This window comes from Pleurodeles waltl, chromosome 11 (assembly GCF_031143425.1).
Source record: "Pleurodeles waltl isolate 20211129_DDA chromosome 11, aPleWal1.hap1.20221129, whole genome shotgun sequence".
Lineage (NCBI taxonomy): Eukaryota > Metazoa > Chordata > Amphibia > Caudata > Salamandridae > Pleurodeles > Pleurodeles waltl.
Window position 1 is genome coordinate 120,792,574 of NC_090450.1, and position 21,880 is coordinate 120,814,453.

The window sequence follows — 21,880 nt, forward strand, 5'->3', positions numbered from 1 at the left end:
TTATGGGACTGTAACAAACAGTCCCATAGTCTGTAATAATTTCCATTCTAGCACTTAAAGCCCAGCTTGGGATGTCACCAAATCTGGGTTCCCTTTGAAAGACTGATTAAAATTGGCACACACAGAAAAATGTACCCTAGAGAGAAAAAAAACTAATGCTAAATGGTGTCCTGTATTCTGCTACACAACAGTTTTCTGTACACACTACAGCAGTCTAAGCCTTCTGAATGCAGCATCAGCGAACTGACAAAACATGACCTGAATTCTCTTGGAACCCATGATGGCCATGTCCTCATACCATGTGTTGTCTAAGAGGGCACTGTGTAGTGACTGTTGAATACTGGTGTTGGGTTCAGTGTAGTCATAAAAAAACAATGGAGATGTCCCTACGCAAGTGCTGTGACAATTTCTGGGTGGACTCCATTTGAGAAGGCAGTTCTTTGGCAATAAACAGATGCAGCAGCACCCATAGTAAACAGACGGTTTACATATGTGCAACAATACATAACTTATTTAGCATTGCAGGTCTTGCAATAAATCCAGGGGAGATGTCTGTAGCCTTCAGGTGATTGGGGGTTTCTTAGTTTTTACAGTTAAAAATGTTGTGGTGCCCTTCACAGGTCTTGATCCTGTTGGGATTGTTTATGTGGTCACTGAAAAAGTGATGGTCTGCGGTAAAGGTGGTGCAGCTGGAGGTTCAATTGCAGACCTGTTGGTTTAATTTGTTATTTTAGAAAAACATTGCATCCTTGCATGTGTAATCAATCATTTTTTTAGGGGTTCCTGTGCTCTTCTTTTGGGGCATGTTTTTTTCACGCTTCGTTTGTGCAACCCTTAGTGAGGCACTGGAAGGCGGCCCCACTCAAGGTATCTATTTTGAAAAAAAAGTGGCTTATTGTTTATGGGCGCATTGATTTTTATGGGTTGTTGGGCCTTCCTCCTCTCCTTGACTGACTAGGTGCACAGCGGTAAAGCATTTTTACAGGGTAATCTTCTGTGCATATGCGTTATTTCAGTTATTAACTAGTGCTCTGTGGGGGCCGCCAGCTCTCAAGAGTCCTATCCCTCCCAGTATGTGTAGGAAAGTACCCTGTTTCTTGCATGGTTACCCCCTTTTTCTGCCTGATGTCAGTGTGTTTGACTGTCTTCATTGGGATCCTGCTAACCAGGACCCCAGTGAGTATGCTCTCTCAATTGACATACTGGTGCCCCCTTGTAAACCCTTAGTATATGGTACCCAGGTACCCAGGGCATTGGGGTTCCAGGGAATCCCTATGGGTTGCAGCAGTTACTCTGCCACCCATAGGGAGCCCATGCAAAGGGTTCTGAAGGCTTGCACGCACCCGTTTTCACTACAAGTCACTGCAACAGGTCAATGTGAGTCACCTCTGTGGTAGGCCCTCTCAGCCTAGAGGGTAGGGTGCAAGTAACTGTGTGTGAGGGCACCCCTGCACTAGCAGAGGTGCCCCCATAAACTCCAGATCCAGTTTCCTGGTCTTTGTGAGTGCTGGGACTCAATTTTACTTGACGTAGGTCACTACCTATGTCCAGCTTCATAATGGTAACTCCGAACCTAGGCTTATTTGGTATCAAACATGTTAATATCATACCCCAATACTTTTGCAAGTATTGATTGTATGATAGCATGCACTCTGGGGGCTCCTTAGAGGACCCCCAGCATTGCTCCTACAATCTTCTGAGGTTTTCCAGGCAGCCCAAGCTGCTGCCACCTCACAGACAGGTTTTTGCCCTCCTGTTGCTTGAGCAGCTCAAGCCCAGGAAAGCAGAACAAAGGATTTCCTTTGGGAGATGGGTATTACACCCTCTCCCTTTGGAAATAGGTGATACATGGCTTGGGAGGGGTAGCCTCCCCAAGCTACTGGTATGCTTTGAATGCACATTTGGTGCCCTCCATGCATAAATCAGTCTACACATATTCAGAGACCTCCAGTCCCTGCTCTAGCGTGACATTAGACAATGGAAAGGGGAGTTACCACTCTCCTGCCCATTACTACCCTAGGAGTGGTGCCCAAAGCTCCTCCAGAGAATCCCTAGGTTTTGTCATCTTAAAATTAAGGTTGGTAGGGAACTCTGGAAGCATCTGAGTGGCCAGGTCAGGCCGGTGATGTCAGAGCCCCCTCCTGATATGTGGTCACCCAGCTAGGTGACCAATACCCCTTTCAGGGCTACTTAGGGTCTTTTTTTAGGGTGGTTCCTCAGATTCAGCTTGCAAGATTCCAGCAGGATTCCTCTGCAACCTCCACTTCAACTTCAGACTGAAGAAACTGCATCAGGACCCTGCAACCTGCAACAAAGACGAAGACTTTGCCTGCAAAATTGTTTCCACGGCTGCTTCCAGCTTTGCAACATTTCCCCGGTTGTGCATCCTCTGAGGACAGCCTGTCTTCAGTCTGCATAGGAAACAATAAGGAATCTCCTTTTGGGTGAAGGAGTCCCTCCCCTGCATCTGCAGGCACCAACAGCAACAACGACCGGTGGCATTGATCCCTTCTCCTGCAGAGCTGCGTGGATCCTGCATCACGGGTGGTGGATGAAAGCGGTCCCATCAGTCCTCTCTACTAGCTGTCCCACTTGGGTGGAGAAAAGGCCTTGCCTTCCCAGGCAGGATAGTACCCCTGTGCACCCTATCTTTTGCAGCTGTCAAAGCTTGTTGGCACTTCTTCCAATGTGTCTTCAGGCATTGTGTAGCTACAGCCCCTGACACTCCTTCCTGTGATGCACAGGTCCCTGAGTGACTCTCCTGTGAAGAGGGACTCCTTTTCGTAGTGCTGCATGGGCTCCCCTTGCAACTTCTGTGTCCCTGTCCTGTGGGACTCCTGTGAGTGCTGCCTGTGCTTTTGTGGGCTCTCCTCATGGGTAGAGTCCTCCAGGCCCTTGCTGTTCCTTGGCAGCACCACTTTCCAACAACCGCAAGTTTTGCCTGTGCCAATGTTTGTTGGTGGAATCCGAACATGCAAACTCGACTGCAATTTTCCTTCCAGCGTGGGACATCAGCTCCATTATCCAGGAACTCAACTCCAATTCCACGGCTGCAGTGCTGACTTTCCTTCCTCACCGTCAACCATCTCCTGCCATCCTCAGCTTGGTGGGTAGGGGCTCCTGTCCCCACTGGACTCTGCTATGTTTTCTGGACTTGCCCAACTCTTTTCACAGATCTTCCTGTCCATGAATCCACTGCTAGTTTCTTGCAGTCAAGTTTGGCAATTCACTTATTTTCTTCTAAGTGGGTGTTCTGGGATAATTCTAGCAATGTACTACTGCTTTCCTGGTCTCTGGGGTGTTGTGATACTTACCTTTGTGCTTTCTTGGTACCACCAGTGCCCCCCTAACCACTCCACTTCCCTAGATGGGGGTGACACTCTTGCATTCCATTTTTTTAGTTTATGGTTTGTGCTCCCCCTAGAGCCACTATTCGCTATTGTGTTTAACACTATTTGCACTCTTTTCTAACTATTCTGATGCCTATTTCTGACAACTAGGGTATGTATTTTGTGTATTACTTACCTCCTAAGGGAGTATTGCCTCTATCATATTTTTGGTACTGTGTTACCATAATAAAGAACCTTTATTTTTGTAACACTGAGCGAGTTTTGTTTTGTTTTGTTATTTTGAACCGCCATGACCCGGTGAGCAGGCTTAGGTTCCTTGGAAATCTCTGTGGGAAAGGAGAAGGTGAAATATGTTTGTATCAATGGTCCAGTGCAAGGCCAAGAACTCATCAAAATTTGCCCACATGATGATAATAGAATGGATGGATGGTTGTTTTGGTGAACTCCTTGTACCAGTTCCGACATATAGAATAAGTAACATGCCTGATTTCTGTCAGTGTAAGGGGCCCTCAGGTTAAATGTTTATGCTTCTTCCTAACTTGCTATGCTCCAAATGCTGGACTAAGGCTCTGATGTAGTCTCTTACCCCAATGCAGCAGCTTCAGGGTGGACCTCCACCTGCACATTCAGCAACGTCCAATCAATTGTGGTGTTTGCTCACCTTTCCTTGTCATGCAAATGTGAATCCATCCAGGTAGGGGGGGTCCCTTCCTTTAGCTGCAGTCAGGTCTGAGGTACCAATCAGCTCCTGGCTAGCTCGCCAAAATGTTTCTTGAATTGTAATTTACCTTGAAAAAACAAAAGACAAGAGGCGTTAAGCAAAACAGGAACAGTTGGTTTAATTAAACACTACGGCCTGGAGAACATTTACAGAAATGGAGTCTGAGGACTGGCCCAAAGTACAATCGATCTTAGCAGTGTTTTATAAATTTCTCTGGGCACCATAAAACAATTTCAGCATTCCTTTTTTTTAGGTAAAGAATGTGGGCCGCTGTCTTGGAGTCGCAAATAAGGTCCTGATAACAAATTAAGGTGGGCCTCGATCTTGCATGGACACAATAAGGGCCAATGGGTAACGTGTCCAGATGTCTGGCTTGAACGGAATCTGATCATGGCATGTTATTGTGTGTATTGTGTTCTGAGCGGCTAGGTGGTCTTGATGGGATATGACTTTATGATGTTTTGGGAGTGTGCACTCCCCTCCAGCCATGTGTGTTTTATTGGAGCCATTTTCATTGGACCATTGTGTTGTCGATGCGCCTATCTGTGGAATTAATCTGACATTCTTGTTCAGGCATTTGTCTTCTGGCTATGTGCCATGCCACCTGTGACCTGTCAATCAGTAACCTCAGGCCTAAGTCTCAGAGCCAGCTTGACCATGTATTTCTAAGTCGGGGTTAATGGAGAATTCATGATTGATGAATTAAAAAAATGGTGATGCAATTTCATTCTTATATATGAATGCATCATTGTGTGCATTGACTTTGAATTTTTCAATATTAACACTATATTGTTCATTACTCGATGAATCAAAGAGAATGTGCACAACTGACACATGACATTGTGTGAAATACCAGTGTGGTCCCAAACTATATTTTCCTGTCAACAACGCTTATTATGCAGTGTCTTCAAAAAACAGCCAAAACAAATCTATTAACACAAAGTAAAAGATTATAAATCTCCAAAATCTAATAACCTGACAACGTGATTATAAAGCCATTGAGAAAAAGATAAACCCAACCATCAGTATGAATAGTTACTGTTTGGCATGAGAATACGAAACAAAGTAAATTACATGTCACATACTACCTTAGATAAATAGGATCTTGTCAAGTTTACAATTCATAGATTACCGTCAAAGTGCAGGTTCTCAAACATGATTAAGTGATACTCATGTGAAAAACAGCAAATGCAGTATGTGCCAGTGAATTATTAAAGAATAGGTATGGATACTAAAATAATGCTGCATCTCTATTTTTCTGTCTCCCTCTATGCGTCGTCACTCTCTATAGTTCAAACTATTTTTTTCTACTAGGAATTTAAATATATATCATGACTGGAAATGGTTAACCTTTTGAGAATAGCCAAAAGTGATGCCACGAGACAGCTGGAGATTGCCATCGAGGACTACTTCTTTTATGGTGCTTTGCACCTGGTGTCGCAGAGGACTGCTCCCTCCCTATGATCCGCAGTGCTATAAAGTGCACTTTGATGCCCGCTGCGCGGGACATCAGAAGACCGTTCGGGTCTGCAAGGGGGGGTTACACTTTCCTGGGTGCTTTGCACCAGGTGGCGCCAATAAGGTATCCTGCCCCTTGCTCCGCAGCACTATAAAGCGCACTTGCACGGCCACAGTGCAAGACAACTTGGTGCTGCCATCAGGGACTGCATCTTCCACGTGCTTTGCGCCAGAAGACATGGATGACTAATCAGAACCTCTTACTCAACATTGCTATAAAACACACTTGCACATCCACAGCGTGGGACACCGCAAGGCAACTGGAGGCTGCCAGCGGGGACTACACCTTCCAGGGTGCTTGCTTTGCGCCAAGAGATGCTGATGACTGCTCCCACCTCTTGCTTTGCAGTGCTATGATACACACTTGCACACCCGTATCACTGGATGCCACGAGATGGCTGGGGGCTGCCAGCAGGGACTACACCTTCCAGGGTGCTTTGCACCAGGAGGCATCAGCTACTGCTCCCGCCACTTGCTCTAAAGTGCTATAAAGCACACTTGCACACCAGCTGTGCTGGACCTCAACGGGCCAAGATCAGGCCAGCCTTCACCCATCATCACTTGGAAGGGGCTGTGCTGGCCACCCCTCTTTGCACTGTTCGTCACAAAGGTACTGCTTGCCTCTACCAATTATATTTATTTTTTAAACTATTACAAATACCTGCTCTTGCTATTTAGGCTAGCATGGGAAGTGGTGAGCACTGGAGAGTGGGGCTTAGATGCCACCGGATTCCAGCCTAGACGAGTCCTTCCAGAGAAAGGTGGACCTAATCAACAAGGAAATTGATCTTGTGGAACATCAATTATATATCTCCCCCCCTTCCTCTGCCTCCTCCTTGTGATCCCAGGCTACCGCCAACTAAAGTGGCCCAGAGCTCATCGGGTGCTCCATCCCCCAGCACTAATCTTAGAATTGGGTCATGTCCAACTATTTGCATGCCCACTGCTACATCTGAGGAACTGGGAGGGTCCCCAGTGCACCTATTGAGCCTTCTCCCATGGCTTACAAGCCCTACACCAGTTAAAGAAGTAGGAGGCAAAAGGATGAGGGCAGCTACCAACATTAAAGCAAAGAGACTGTGTCCCCCGGCCCATGTGGTGGTGGGTGCATTAGAAGACGGGGCACAGGACCTGTGTGACAAGTTCAACTCACTTGTATCGAAAACATTAAAGCTCATCTACCAGCGCTTTGGCATGATGAAGTCCGAAATTAGGGAACTGAAGGAGACAGTAAACTCCAAGCATGCAATGCCTCAACCCCACCCAGTGCTCTCCACCAACAAGCCACGTTCCTCCACTTGTTCCCTAAGGGAGGTGCCACATGCCAGCAGTTGCACCCTACAGGTAGAGTACCTGGCACTAGAGATAGCCGCCCCCAGAAAGGTAGGAAGAAGAGAATGCTCCCCACTGGGACCAACAGCTGGGCCAGAGAGGGCTGGTGAATGGGTGACAGGGTTGTCATGCCCAAATAGGGATCCGGCAAAAAGGCATAAGACTACATCATTGAATTTGCCTCCAAATGCCTACCCCTACATTGCTATGTTGTCTAATGTGCCCGGTTTAGCAAATGGGGTAGTAGAATCCGTCTCACAACTGAAAAATAAGACTCTGCTGTCGCGCCGCACCGCGCGGCGCGAGCCGAGAGCTCGACTTCTGCCGGGCGTTCGGCTCGGGCCGCGCACCGCGTTATTAAGACGCGGCGCGCCCCCAGCCTCTCTTGCGCGTTTCGAGGCCCCAGATTTGCTTGGGGCCTCGTTCTTCCTTCTGCCTTTCACTGTCCCAGGGGTCTCTGAACCCTCTTACCTGTTTTTCTTCGTTTCTTTGTCCTTTCTTCTTTTTTGCAGTCTGTTGTGTGCCTTTCTTTATGTTTTTTCCTCCTTCCCAGATTCCTGTGCTTTCCCAGCATTCCTTGTTCCCTATTCTCTATGGTTCCTCTACTATTCTGTTCTATGTATTGTTTCCCTATCTAAGATGGTGTCCTTTTACTTCCTGTGGGTCACTTCCTGTTTTTTGGTATATAAGGGCTGTGTTTTTCCTCTTTCTTTGCGCTGCAACACTTTCTGCTCAGTTAGTGTCTTCGCTCCTGATTTCCTTGCCTTTTGGTTTTGGATTCAGCATTCTGTGTTTTCTGATTTTTGCTCCTTTTGGATTCCTGTTTGTTTGTTCTTGTTTTTCTCCAGGAGTCTTCCTGTTTGGAGGTTTTTTCCCCTTTTTAAGGGGTTTTTTCCCTCTGGCGCTACTTTCTGAAGGGCACGGTCTGTTCTTGGTGTCTCCATTGCCTAACAGCACCGTGGCTACCAGAAAGAGTCGCCCCTTTTTGGGCCAAAGCCGAACATTGAAGATTCACGCCACCATATCTGCAAATTCCAGGCGCAAGCAGCACGTGAGTCGTGACATCTGCACTGACTTTCCACCTATGCTGGCCTTCGTTTATCGGTGCCTGACATAAATTGTTGGTTAGGCGGTTGGACTGGATATGGCCCCTGCAATATTCTTATGGGGGCGATAGTGTTGTTGTAAATTTCAGGGCCCCATCCATTGTCTGCAATCTCCTTAACAGTTGTACTCATCGAAACAAGGCAGGATCTAGCATTTCTCTTTTTGCCACTGGACTTTCCTTATCGCCACCTCAAGGATAGGTCTAGGCCTGTCCTCCAGCCTTTGCTAGCAGGTCAGCAAAATTGGTCTGGGGAGAATGTATTGCCCTGTGGAGAAACCCTTTTATAACAGAACTTCCCTCTTCACTAACAGAGATTGACGCCATACTAACCAGATGGGCCTCAATAGCAATGGGATGCTGGGTTCAGACAGCACTAGCTATCATCTTAGTCTAGAATATTTATTATTGTCTGCTAATACAATAGAATGCCCCCTGATGGGTATCGTTGATCTCTGCATCGGTTTGCTCCAGGAGACATTAGCTTTATACCAAGTAAATAGGAGAGGCTACAAAAGTTATAGCATCTACATTAAGTCTAGTGCTGGGCCTCCCTCTGGTGGACTACTAGTCCTGGTCTTATCCACCATATCCTTTACTGATAACCCCTCCAAGTGGATTCTCCTGATGTCCAAAGGTTAATCATTTCCCGCTCTAACTCACAAACTCTCAAGATAAATAATATTTAATATCTATTATAGGAGTAATAGTTACAGACAAGAATCCAAAATGTTACACTTACTGGATAGAGTGCTAGACGACTACTCAAGTACCCATTACATGCTTGCAGCAGGGGATCTTACATTTAAGCCGAGCAGCTTGGCTTGCGAACTGTCTAGGGATGAGAACATACCTGGGGTATCCCAGGTCTTGCTTGGGAAAGGCAGACCTCTGAAAAGCTATGAAAGGGAGAGGCACACAGGTTACAAGGTAACATAAGGCCACCTACCGGGCTAATATGAAAAAAGAAAAAGCAGCTTGGGAAGATGGTATTTGATCCAACCTATTGGATGCTGCTGTAGAAGATGATCGAAAGAAATTCTGGTGAGCATGAGTGATGGGAGTCCAGGTAATCCTGTAGAAACACCCGTCCTACTGTGTGACTGGGTCGCCCATTTTGGGAGCCTGTACTCCTCTAACATTGTAACTGAGGTTGACCCAGTATGTGGGAGTTCTCCTAGAGTAAATAATCAGACCTTTCCCCAGTAATTGTCACCCTGGAGGAAACTGAGCAAGCTGTGGTCTAATTCAAACCCAGGAAACCTCCAGGTCTTGACAAAATCCTTGCAGATGGCTTCAAGTCAGATCTTAGGGTGTGGGTTGCATACATTATTGTCGTGTCAAACACCATTACGATGGAGGCGGTAATCTGTTCATTGTGGAACAGTGCAGAGATTGCAACAATTTAATAAAGGAGAGCTAGCGCTCCCTCCAACTACTCAGAGACAACCTGAGAAAACATTTTCTGTAAGCAGGTCTTAGTGTGGTTGTTGGATTGGTGTGATAAAAACCACATTATTTCCGGTCTGGAAGCAGGATTTAGACATAACACTAGTGCCATTGATGAAGCCTTCCGGTTTCTCTTGGTAAAATGGAAGACAGTAGACCTGGTCAAAGGAGATTTTTAACTGGTAGTTATCAATTTTCATATCACCTTTGAGGGAAGTTATGGGAGCGCTCCTATGGATGGGGACCCCCAGACCTTTTACATTTGTAGCAACAGATCCATGAGGGGAAGTTTGCCAAAAATCAGGTGAGGCGTGAATGGAGGGTTAACCAAAGCCTTTCCTTTAAACCAAGCTGTGCGTCAGGGCTGTGTTCTCGCCCAAACCCTCACCTCCCATACATTAACATATGTCTTGCTTACTTATTAAATTGTGTCCTCTTTGTGGACAACACGTTATTGCTGTTCAAACCAGGAGGGACCTACAAAATTTAATTGATAGTTTCAACCAGTTTTGTGGAGACTTTGGCTTTAAAAACCAAGACAAATATATGATTTACAGTAAGAGAGGGAGGGTGAGAAGGGTATTAAGGTGGGACCTGAAACATTTAAAAGAGTCCAGGAGTTCGGTTACCTAGGCACCAGGTTAGATGATACTGAATACTGGGACCCCCCAGATCTCCAAGAATACCCTAATTGTGAAGCATCAAGCTGGAGCTATACATAAATTTGCCAATAAAGCAGACTGGTCCCCTGTATGTCCAGAGATTTAAATTTATAAGGCCCAGGCTAAAGGGGCAGCACTCTATGAGGCAGAAGTATGGGGCCATTGTTACACCAGTGCCCTGAGCATAGTAGAAAACAACTCTAGTAGAGGCATCTTAAGCCTAGGGAAGGGTACAAAATTGGTGCTACTTTGTTTGGATCTTGGGATCCATGAGATATTAGCACTGATAGCATTGACACCACGATTGTTCTGGATTCATATTTGGAGTACTTATGAATTGCATCATCTGAGAGAGAACTTGCATGAGGTCTTCGTGGCAAATGAGGCAGGGAAAGTCAGATGGCTGGGTGTCTTGAAAATACCTGGAATAAACTAGGTCTAAGGAAATTCTGGAGTGAGTCCCAGTCAATTGGTCGAGGAGACATCCCTAGAGGCAAATTGGTCTGGGAGAAAGCTATCATTAATAAGTACCACTCAAGCTCACTGGGCCGCCTAACAAGTGCCTTTCTTCTTCACAAATCTGTAAGTAAGGCTGATAAATTTCTGGATTTTATCCAACTGGCACTTGCCTGGTCCCTGTAATTCCAATTCAGGGATGGGATTCTCCCAGTAGCAGCCTTCACTACCAACTGGGGGAAGCCGAGGCAGGGATCCAACCATTGTTTTTATTGTGAAAATATACATGAAAGTGAGGAGCATTTGCTGTTTTTTGTCCCCTTGATTTTTAACCTATACACAAATGGATTGTTCCCTTGTGCAGATCCCTTAGTTTACATTTAGAGGAGAAGCTTACAGAATATGCAAAACAACACCTCCTCAATTGTGGTTGCTGCTGTTTCCAAATTCCTGTATATAGCTTGACTCAAATGGGCTGATTTAAGATCCCCTAGCACCTCCTTGCACCACATAAGCATCATTTTTTAGGCTAATGTGGCCCAACGAGGCCAAAACCTCTGCACCAGATTTACAAAGTGGCGCAATGAATGCATTGCACCACTTTGTAACCCTTTGGGCTACATTATGCCTGCACCAGGCATACTGTATGCAAAGGGGGTGTTTCCCGTTAGGGGGGGGATGTAAAAATGGTGCAAAGAAATCTAAAAGATTTTGTTGCGTCATTTATTTTGGCACTTTTAAACCTTGCTCAGAGCAGGCGTTAAAAGGAGGCATTCCATTGTTATCAATTGGCCTCAATTGACTTTGGAGGATTAGCATCAACATTTTTGATGCTAATCCTGCAAAATTCGAACTAGCGGAAAAAATGATGACGCTAGTTCCCCTAACTACCACCATTGTGCGCTGTATCTTAAATACCGCGCACACACAGTGGTGTTAGGATGGCACTTTGGGGTGCACGAAGAGTGGCACTGCAATAGGTTTTGGTCACTTTTTTAAAATCAGAGACAAAGTATTAGGACCTGCATAAAAGCCATGCCCTAGAAGATTTCTTGCAGGACCCTACTTTTTAGGTGATGGTAACTGTTGAATGAAACATCACGCGTGACTTTTTAGATATGTATTGTTGTTTTAAATTGTTCTAAAGATTGCAATATGTTCTTAATAATTTTGTGATGTACCCTTTGATGATAAAACTAATGTTTAAAAATATCACTAAATGAACGAACAAATCTAGAGGTGAGAAGAGCTTTGAATACAGGTCTTCGTTGTAGATCAGGCCTAGCACCCAAAGCCCACTGTGCATTTGCAAAGGTTATGTCCAGATGGTCCTGGGGAAAGACGCAATCAATGCAGAGCCTATGTCCAGAAAATGGATGTAGAGCTCAGTAAACAAGCCCATAAGCAATGCCCAGTAGGTGCTCAGAGTAAGGTTTATGGTTCTGAGCCTGTACAAAGATTTAACCTTACACCTATACCCTTATGGAAATGTCTGAAGACCCTTAGAATGGGGGCCCAGAAATTAGTAGTTTAGTGGAAGGTTCAATCCTTGTTCAGTGCTTACTTGTCAGCGACAAATAAGCTCTGGCTTCAGAACCACTTCCACCTCACAATTGGAGCTGGCCAGAGGCTACCTGGGTGTGGTTAAAGGTTGGGACCAGTGCACTCTGTGCTACTGTTTTTTATGAGCCTACTCAAGCCCTCACTACGAGTTTGACGGAAACCGTACTGACATGCCGGCGGTCGAACTGTCACCAGGCCGGTGGTGCAGACCGCCAAATTTCGACCCTTAGGTAAGCCGACTGTAACACAGCCAATTCACCGCCAGTACCTCCACTGCGGTCCATCCGCCGTCGCCTGCAGTTGCCATCTCCATGCTAGCGGAAAGAAATCACCTCCCGCCATATTACGAGTCAGCAGACCGCCACAATTTCTGGGGTGGTCTGACCGCCATGAAAAGCCTGGTGGAACCCACCAGTGTATAAGGTGACTTTCACCTCCAGAGACATAGACGAGTCCGCGGCTGCCATGAAACTTGAAGTGGAAGTCTTCCCGATGCTGTACCTCATCATACACCTACAGGACCAGCAGCGGCGATGAAGACGACAACCGTAAGTACACCCGCCTAGCACACAATAGAGAGGAGGGCAGCGTTCAGACATGCAAAACATCACCCGTACCGAGATACACAGATACATCCCCAGGCACAGATACAGAAAGAAACCATGTAAACGCACAACCGAAACACACACACATCACGCCTAACACACACGTCATCCACACCCACCCCGATGCTAAAGAGATCAACGACACCTCACATCCTCCAACCCAGAGCAACCCACACTGAATAGCCGACAAAAGTACAGTAAACACCCAAACACTTCTGCAGAAATGGCCTCGAAGCATATACACTTGTCGACACAATCTGCATGACAAAGGAAATACACAAAACAACCACTGAGGGCTCGGACATCCATGCAATGGCACAGTACTTAGGCCATGTACACACAGCATACAAATCTCCCCACACATGCATCAAAATATACGTCCACATAACGTACACAACTGAGCATACACATACACACCATTCCAAACACATAACAATATTCACACTGCCCAAGTAATGGAGGCAGCCAATGCAGTCATATAGGCACAAAGCATATACTGTACATGCATTAAAAGCGGCATCCAAAAACATGAGTAACATAAGTATGTAGACTGAAAGGCTGGACAAATATGAGCAATTACCACCAACATCGTATGTTGGGCAGATGTATTCATTAAATGTCAAAACATCAGGATTCATATACAAAAGTGGGTCATTGGCCAGACCACAATTACACATGCCACAGTCTCACAGGGCCAGGCAATTGTCCCAGCTTGACTCCTGACAGCCTCATGTCCTCCACAGGGCAGCGACATCAGTGGGGGAGGCAGTCACCTCAGAGATCAGGGGGTGGGGGTGGCGGCAGGGGTTTAGATTTGGAAGGGGGTGTCAACATTAGGACAGTGCGCGCTCTATGGGTGACGTAAATGCAAAAACCCATTCCTTATGCAAGGGCATATTTCATGCATTGTGTTTTTATACAGTATGTTAACCTTTTGCATCGCAGCGCTTTCACCTTGAAAAGTCATTAATGCTGTTTGTAATACATTGTTGATTTGCAAGGCTTGTTTGCAGGATTACAGGGTGTGGTCCTTATTCTAAGACATTCTAGAAGCCTTTCCTGCAGCATGGTTGGGTGTGGCTCGTGGGTGGGGCTTGGCTCTGTATAAGGGAGCCAGCCCAGCTCCACGTGCTCACTATTCAGAGGTCCGGTGCAGAGCAGCAGCATTTTCCTGAGCTCCTGTCCCGGAGGCCTATCCAGTCATTTCCAGGCCTGCCCTCATTTATTTGGTGATCTTCAAGCAGGGCGGTAAGGCAGAGGTCGGGTTAGGCCCCCGACTCAGTTTCCAGTGACATTCGAGTTTTGGGCCTAAACATAAAATCGCTTTTGTGATTGTTTTCCTGGCATTTGGCTCTTGGCATTCAGGTCAGCAGTGTGCGCGATCATTTCATGGCAATTGTATCGTGATGTTCGAATCGGCAACAGTGTGCGCAATTCCTTCCTGGCATTTAATTATTGGCATTCAGATCGGCAGAGTGCGCGATCATTTCATGGCCTTTCGTTCTTGATGTTCGAATCGGCAACAATGTGCGCAATTCATTCCTGTCATTCAACTCTTGGCACTTAGATCAGCAGTGTGCGCGATCATTTCATGGCATTTGGTTCTTGATGTTCGAATCGGCAACAGTGTGCGCAATTCATTCCAGGCATTTAACTCTTGAATTACAGATCGGAAGTGCACACAATTGTTTCATTGCATTTTAATCTAGATGTTCGAATCGGCAACAGTGTGCTCCATTCATTCCTCGCGTTTTAACTTTTGAAATACAGATCGGCAGAGTGTGCAATAATTTCTAGACATTGAAATCTTCATGTGCAATTTGATTAAGGTGCATAATAATTCCTGAGCATTTGATTCTTGGAACTCTTAATCAGAATGTGACGTAGCAGTGTTATTCATGATTCTAGTACAGTTCATTCATGCAGAGAAAACCAGGTGCTCTTTGATTTTTGTTGTAATGCAGTGATTATTCTAAGAACTATTTGAAGAGCATTCATTGTTCAAAATATATGTTAATTCTGGAATGTTGATATGAAACTTTGCATAACCTTTCTTGATTTCCAGGTACGTAGATTCCTGAGGCCTAGTTATAGTGAAGCTTTAGGCCATTCATGTTTTCATTATACGTGTTATTTGAAACAAAGCTTATTGAAAGTCATTGTGATTAATGTTGCAATTGTGTTGTTTAACTCTTGCTCCCACAGGTCTCCTTCCCTGCTGTTCCCAACCCAAAACCCATTCCACCACTTGGCCATTCTTTAACTCTTGCTATAATACCTAGTGGAGTTTGGAGATGCGAAGAGGTGGACATGTTGGGAACATGCTCAAGCCCCAAGGATCTGGTCTCCTTGACAGGGGGGACCTTGAGCTTAGGTTTGAGGGAGGTGGTCTGGGCTTGTTTTTTAATGCAGGGGGTGGGTTTGAATCTGGGGGTGGGAGTTGACACAATTTCTTTCGATGATGTAGGCTTTTTGGCTGGTGAAGAGGCATGGGCAACAGAAGGGGTGTCATGGGAGGACTGGGAGCTGGAGGGACTGTGCTTGGGGATGGCAACATGATAGCGAGGGACAAGGGGGGTGGGACTGGATCAGGGAAAAGATGAAGGCGGGCAAGGAAAAGTTTCCTAGGAATAGGGGTGATGGGCTTGGGAACAGGTCTGGGAATGGAGATGGAGGGAGTGGGACGTGTAGATGCGCTGGTTGTTTGTGTGAGGTGGTGAATGTTGAGTGTCTGAGTAGCTGTGTTTACGTGTCTTGGGAGGAGGGCAGGGAGAAGACAGAAAGGTTGTGTGAATGTATGTTGGGGTGGTGTCTGCAAGTAAGGTGGGTGTGCTGCATGTGGTCGTGATGGGTTTTGTGGTGAGTGCGGATGAGGTGTATGGGGTGCATGTCTGTGTGCCTGCTGTTGTGGTGACAGTGGGCAAGATTGAACTGGTGGCAGGTTCTGGGAGTGAGGATGCAGTGCTAGCAGATGTGAGTGGTGATGTGACTGTAGGGCAGGAGGTGACAGGGAGACAGTGGAGGCAGTGGCTATTGTTGTGTGTGTTGAGTGTGTGCATGCTTGTGGTGTGGCTTGTGGTGCCTGTGTTTTTCTTTGCTTACCTTGTCTGTTGCACTGGGTGAATGCTGGTCTGATTGTGTGCTTTGGATAGGTGAGGGGAGGGGGCTATGAGATTAGTCACGGGTAGCTGAAGGGGGGATGGAAGAAGTAGTGACACTGGCTGCCATCAAAGAGGAGGTAGGCATTGCACTGCTGCATCTGGGATGCCAAGCACTGGATGCCATTCACAATGGTTGACTACCCCACAGAGATGGATCTCAGGAGGTCAATAGCCTCCTCATTGAGGGCAGCAGTGCTGACTGGGGCAGGGGGAGAGGTGTCTGCAGTGAAGGAAATGCCCACCCTCGTGGGTGGGGAGCTACTGAGAGGGGGTGCTGGTAAGGGGGGTAACAGACGATGATGTTGCTGGCCTGGTCCCAGAAGGGTCCACCACCACGAGGGAGCTTCCATCAGGAGAGGAATCAGATTCAGATGTTGCAGTTCCTGTCTCCCCTGTGGTGCTCACTCACCCTCCAACCCATGGGTCCCCTCAGTACAGTGGGCTGCAGCCTCCCCACTCGCCAGTGCCACTACTCCTTCGCCTGCTGATGCTAATGCGCACAAGGACAGAAGAGAACAATGAGGGAGGGTGGGGATGAGAGAAAGGGAGCATAGAGTCAATACCAACACATCTAGCACAAATTACCATCACTTTTTCCCATTTACAAAGGTCATAACAGAATGTTGAACCCACTACCTGACCACACTATTGCCTACACACAACATGAGACCCTGATATATGAAGCCACACCCACATTCAATCAACAATACTACACTGGTTCCCCTGCAGACTCTCAAGACTCAGAAAACCATGGTTGGGAGTATGATAAGGAACACCTTCACGTACTCCATTACAGTGTCTGACCAAACTGCATTTGCCTGTAAATACCACATAGATATGGGAAACAGCTCCACATGAGTTAAACTATGGTACAGTTTAATTCTAGGATATACCCCGCTAGATATGAAGCCATGCATTGGAAATCACAGCTACCTACCACTAACATACCATTAAGCCATTAAACTATGATCTCAGCTACATACCCTAGCATGGATTGCTCAAACATCCTCCATTCATTGGCAAACCTATTCATTCCCTACAGAAGTCAATACAACATGAAGCACACTCTGAGTACCCACCCATTTGTGGCTGCTGTGCTGCCCTCAAACACCCATCCAATGCTGGATAGGCCACTGCCAGTATGCGGACCATCGGGGGGTCAGGGTCCGACGGGCACACCTCCCTCTTTGGGAGGACGACCACACCTGGGCCTCTGCGAGCATCTGAGCCCAGCATCTGAGGTCCTCCCACTGCTTTCTGCAGTGGGTGCTCTGCCAGTTATTGACCCCCAGGGTCCACAGTTCCTTGGTGATGGCATACCACAGACCCTTCTTTTGATGGATGCTGAATTGGATTGGAGACACAGAGAGAAGTGCACTTTCAAGTAGACTAATCACCCTGCAACGTTAATGGACTACATACTGTTTACATCGCACATTAATGCTAGACATGACACCTACCAATTTGCAAAGCATGCTTCTCCGACACAACACTCTTCAATGGGCATACAGCATACACATACATTCATTTACATAGAATCATGTTGCATCAAATATACACATATGCTACTTACCTGCTTATCTGGAGCCCCATACAACTGTCCATACAGGAGTAAGACCCCATCCACAAGCTTTATCAGTTCCTCTGGTGTGAAGGCTGGGGCACTATCCCCTGTAGAGCGTGGCATTGTGGCTTCCAGATACAGGACACAGCAGCACGCCCAGTGGAGGTCTTGATGGTTGTTGAAAATGGCAGTTACGGCAGTAGCGGTCTGCACCGTCACCACCGGCGGTGATCATCATTGGCCCCTGGTCCCCATAGACATCAATATTATCCGGTGAGGAGTTGCACAGCGGGTCCGACTGCCTACCGCCATGATGACTTATGCTGGGGGAATGAGGTCACTTCCATCAGTCCTCTTCATGCTGGACAAGCAGCTGCCATTTTACACAACAATTGAAGATAGCACAGTATTCAATGTGGCATTGTACATGCCACACAAAGGGCGTTGTGAATGTTGTTATTAGGAAGTGGTGTGAGTACCATTTGTATAATACCCATTACAGTAGTTCAAACTCTCATAGTTTAGGATATGTGAAAATCCACATGGTGTCAGCGTATCCAAAACTCTGGTTTAAATGCATTGTAAAGCTATGATGTGGTCAATAATGATTAGTTGTGGGGGTTGTTTTAGATGTCTGATTTATATACAAAAGTATATAATGGCTGAGAAGCCAAATAGTAGCATGTGAAGTGGAAATGACAGCATTTATGTCACAATGGGAGGGTTACAACATGTGTGCATTGTCACACTTGTGTTGTTTGCTATGTCTAGATACTGACCAATGTGGAGGCTGAAGAATTCACTGCTGTGCCACCCCATAGTTGACCTTGTAACCATCGAAGAATGACATGTTATACTCACCTATAGTCTGAACCGTATGACAATCAGGGAACTGTGTACCCATTTGGAACCAGACCTACAGCCTGCCATACGTCATCCTCATTCTATTCCTCCAAATGTGAAGGTGCGTTCTGTGCTCCACTTTTTGGCCAATGGCTCATTTCAGGGGACTGTGAGACTGGCAGCAAGTATGTCTCAGCCTATGTTCAGTAATGTGTTGAAGGATGTCCTGTCTGCCTTGCTCGAACTTCTTGACAGCTACATCAAATTCCCCCAAAATGCTGATTTTCCCACTGTGACGGCAGATTTCTATGCAATGAGACATATCCCTCATGTTATAGGGGCCATTGATGGCCCCATATAGCGTTTGTACCTCCCAGGAACACTGACCAGGTGATTAAAAAGAGGAAAAGTTTTCATTCAATGAATATGCAGGTGATGTGTCTTACAGGCCAGTACATCTCCCAAGTGACTGCCACATATCATGGGTCTGTGCATGACTCCTACATTCTGACGAACAGGAGTGTCCCACACATGATGTCACAACTACAGAGGGAGAGAGCCTGGCTCATTGGTGAGTGAGATTTGTGTGTTTAGTCACTGTAACTACATCTATCCTTTCCCTTCTCCACTGAGTATAGCAGAACTGTCATGTATGATTCCAATATTCCCAGGTGACTCTAGCTATCCTAACCTATCCTGGCTGTTGAGACCAGTGAAAAATCCCGGGGCAGAGATTGAAAACCGCCACAAGGTGGCCCTTGGCTGGACTAGAAGGGTGATAGAGAGGACATTCGGCTTTCGGAAAGCAAGATTTCGGTGTCTGCATCTCTCAGGTGGTTCCCTGGTCTACACCTCTCAGAAGGTCTGCAGATAGTTATGGCCTGCTTCATACTACACACTTTGGCCCTAAGAAGGTTTGTTCTATTACTTGAAGAGGAGGGAATATCCAATGCACTGGTGGCAGAAGAAGGAACACTAGACAATGAAGACGATAGGGAGGAGGAGGATGTGTACTCAAGAACTCAGCTAATTCAGCAGTACTCCCAATGACAGTCAGGTAGGTATGTGCCTTTACTTTGCTCAAAGTATCCTGAAGTGCAGTGTGTCAACTGTTAGTAACCATTCTGTGGTGTGAGCACTGTTCTGTCTCAGTGACTTACATCAGTTCACATTGCTGTACAGGTAGGATATATTGAGCTAAAGTATTCATGCCTTTGCAGTGTTTATCCTGTGTGTTCCAAAGTTGTCGCTAACCATTTTCTGTCTCTGATATTGTGCTAGTTTTGAAGTGATTTTGGAATGTACCTTCATTACTCATGTCCAAACATATACCCTCAGTTAATTTACTATCCCTGACTGTTCTCCCAGCACTGGCTGTCAATCAGGAGAGGGTAGCATACAGACAATAGAGCTAGGCTGTAATCCTGGCATGTGTCATAAGGTCAATACTGTTGTTGTGTGATGTGTGTAGTCCAGTGACTTATATCTGTTATGGGTTGCATATTCTGCAATTGATGCCAGTGATGGTAGACTGTCTTATAGACAGGATCATGGTGTGTAGCAATTTTTTGGTTGTATTTTATATCATGTCTTTTGGCACATTTCACAGGTGTTATTTTGGTGGGTACTGAGTTCCCATACCTTCCTGCTACCTGATTACACAGACGTGTTGATGGGGAATGGTGACAGGCAGTTACACAGAGGATGATTACCCCAACCTGACAGAACTATGGCAGAAATCTGATGTTTAGTATCATTAACAGTGTATCATTGTAGTACAAACATTCTATTGACAGATAATAAATAGACATTGACAGTAGAAGTGCTCAAGTGTGTTCATTGTGATTGAAAATTAGAAGGAATGGTGGAGAAGAGTGGGGTCATGGTGGTCGAATTCATCAGTGCGGGAGCCCAAGCAGTTGGTAGCATAGGTCCAGAATCCAGGGTCCATAGCAAAATAGTGCTATGGCAGTGGAGAGTCAACAAGGTGTCTCAGTGGCACACAATGGAGATGGTTCAGGAGAGGGTCTTTTCCCAGCAGTGGGGTTGGTCTTGGCTTCAGTCCCTGCAGGATGTCTGGCTCGGCAACCACATTTTAGTTGGGGTCCCTCAGCTACAGGGGAGGGGTGCTAGTAGCCTGTGAGTCCTCTGGCAGGCCTCCATTCCACTAGCTGCTGCAGATATAGAGGGGTGGGGAGGACAGTGGCTAGTGGAAGGGACCTGCTGGGGGACTCACGCAGGATGGATGTCAGCTCCTGTAGCACCCTTTTAATGGCAGTCTTGGTGGCATTGTGGGCCTGACACTGTTGCATAGCCTCCTGATGGTGTTCCCTCTGCTGCCTCTGGCTCTCCTGCAACATGGTCAGTATCTGGCTCATCTTGTCCTGGGATTGGTGGTATGCTCTCAGGACTTGTGATAGAGCCTCCTGTCCAATTGCCTCCCTGTGTTGCCCCACCCTTTGGCCCATAGTTGCCCTCCCACTGGCCCTAGCCCCCTGTGCCTGTGTCCTCGGCACAGTGTGCCCACTCCCACTTACACCAGGACCTTCATTGTCTTGAGTGGTAGGTGTTCACTCCGGTCCCTGTACTGGTGGGCACACTGTAGTATGACGGAGACACTGGTTTGGGGGTGTTGGGTGACTGGTGTTTTGGTGGCCACAGTTGGGGGGGCTCCATCGTGGCATGGGTTAGGCTTGCGAAGAGAGACTAACCAGAGGTCCTAGATGGCCCAGGGAGGTCTTCCAGTTCCAGACATCCCGAGTTGCTGTTATCACTGGGGCCTTCTTCTGGTGGAGGACTGGGACGTTGTGACACCTGCTGGTGGCTGACATTAGCAGTGGTACCTGTGGATAGCGAAGATTTTTATTCACATCTGCCTGACGTGTTTGACATTGGCTAACCCGGGAGATGGTGCCCGATAGATGCTTCCTAGGAATGGCATTGGCAGTGGTGATTATAAATTATTTTCTAATCCAGATGGGGTGAGTTTGTAAATTGTCTACTGATATGTGATGACATAGTTGTTTGGCATTGCTGACATTGCCATCTCCTGGATTGCTATTGAAAACTTCTTAATCAGTGCTATTTGGAATGCTTCAGATTTCAGGGTTACTTATGTGTATGGGTGTGTGCATTGTTCGGTTAGTAAAGAGTGATGAATTGTGGGATTCCTAGTGCTTCATACTCAGCATGCCTTAAGTCTATTTGTAATTGCCAACGTTGGGATGGTGTTGGCATGCAGGGGAATGGATATGGGTGGTAAGGAGGGTGAGGATCATTGTGGGGTGGGGTGACATCGGGAGTGGTAGGGGGCTTGCAATACAGATGAACTTGTTGCTAGAGGAGTATAGGTGACTTATCGGTCTCCAATACTCCGGTGATTCCACTAAGGCCCTCAGGGTGCAAGATTGCCAGTCCCTTCTCCTCCCATGATGTAAACTCCATGGGAGAAAGTGGTGGCCCACCGACAGTCTTCATCACAGCAATTTGGTGCCTGGACGCCATGGACCACACCTTCCCCCTCAGGTCATTTCACCTGATGTTGTCCCTTG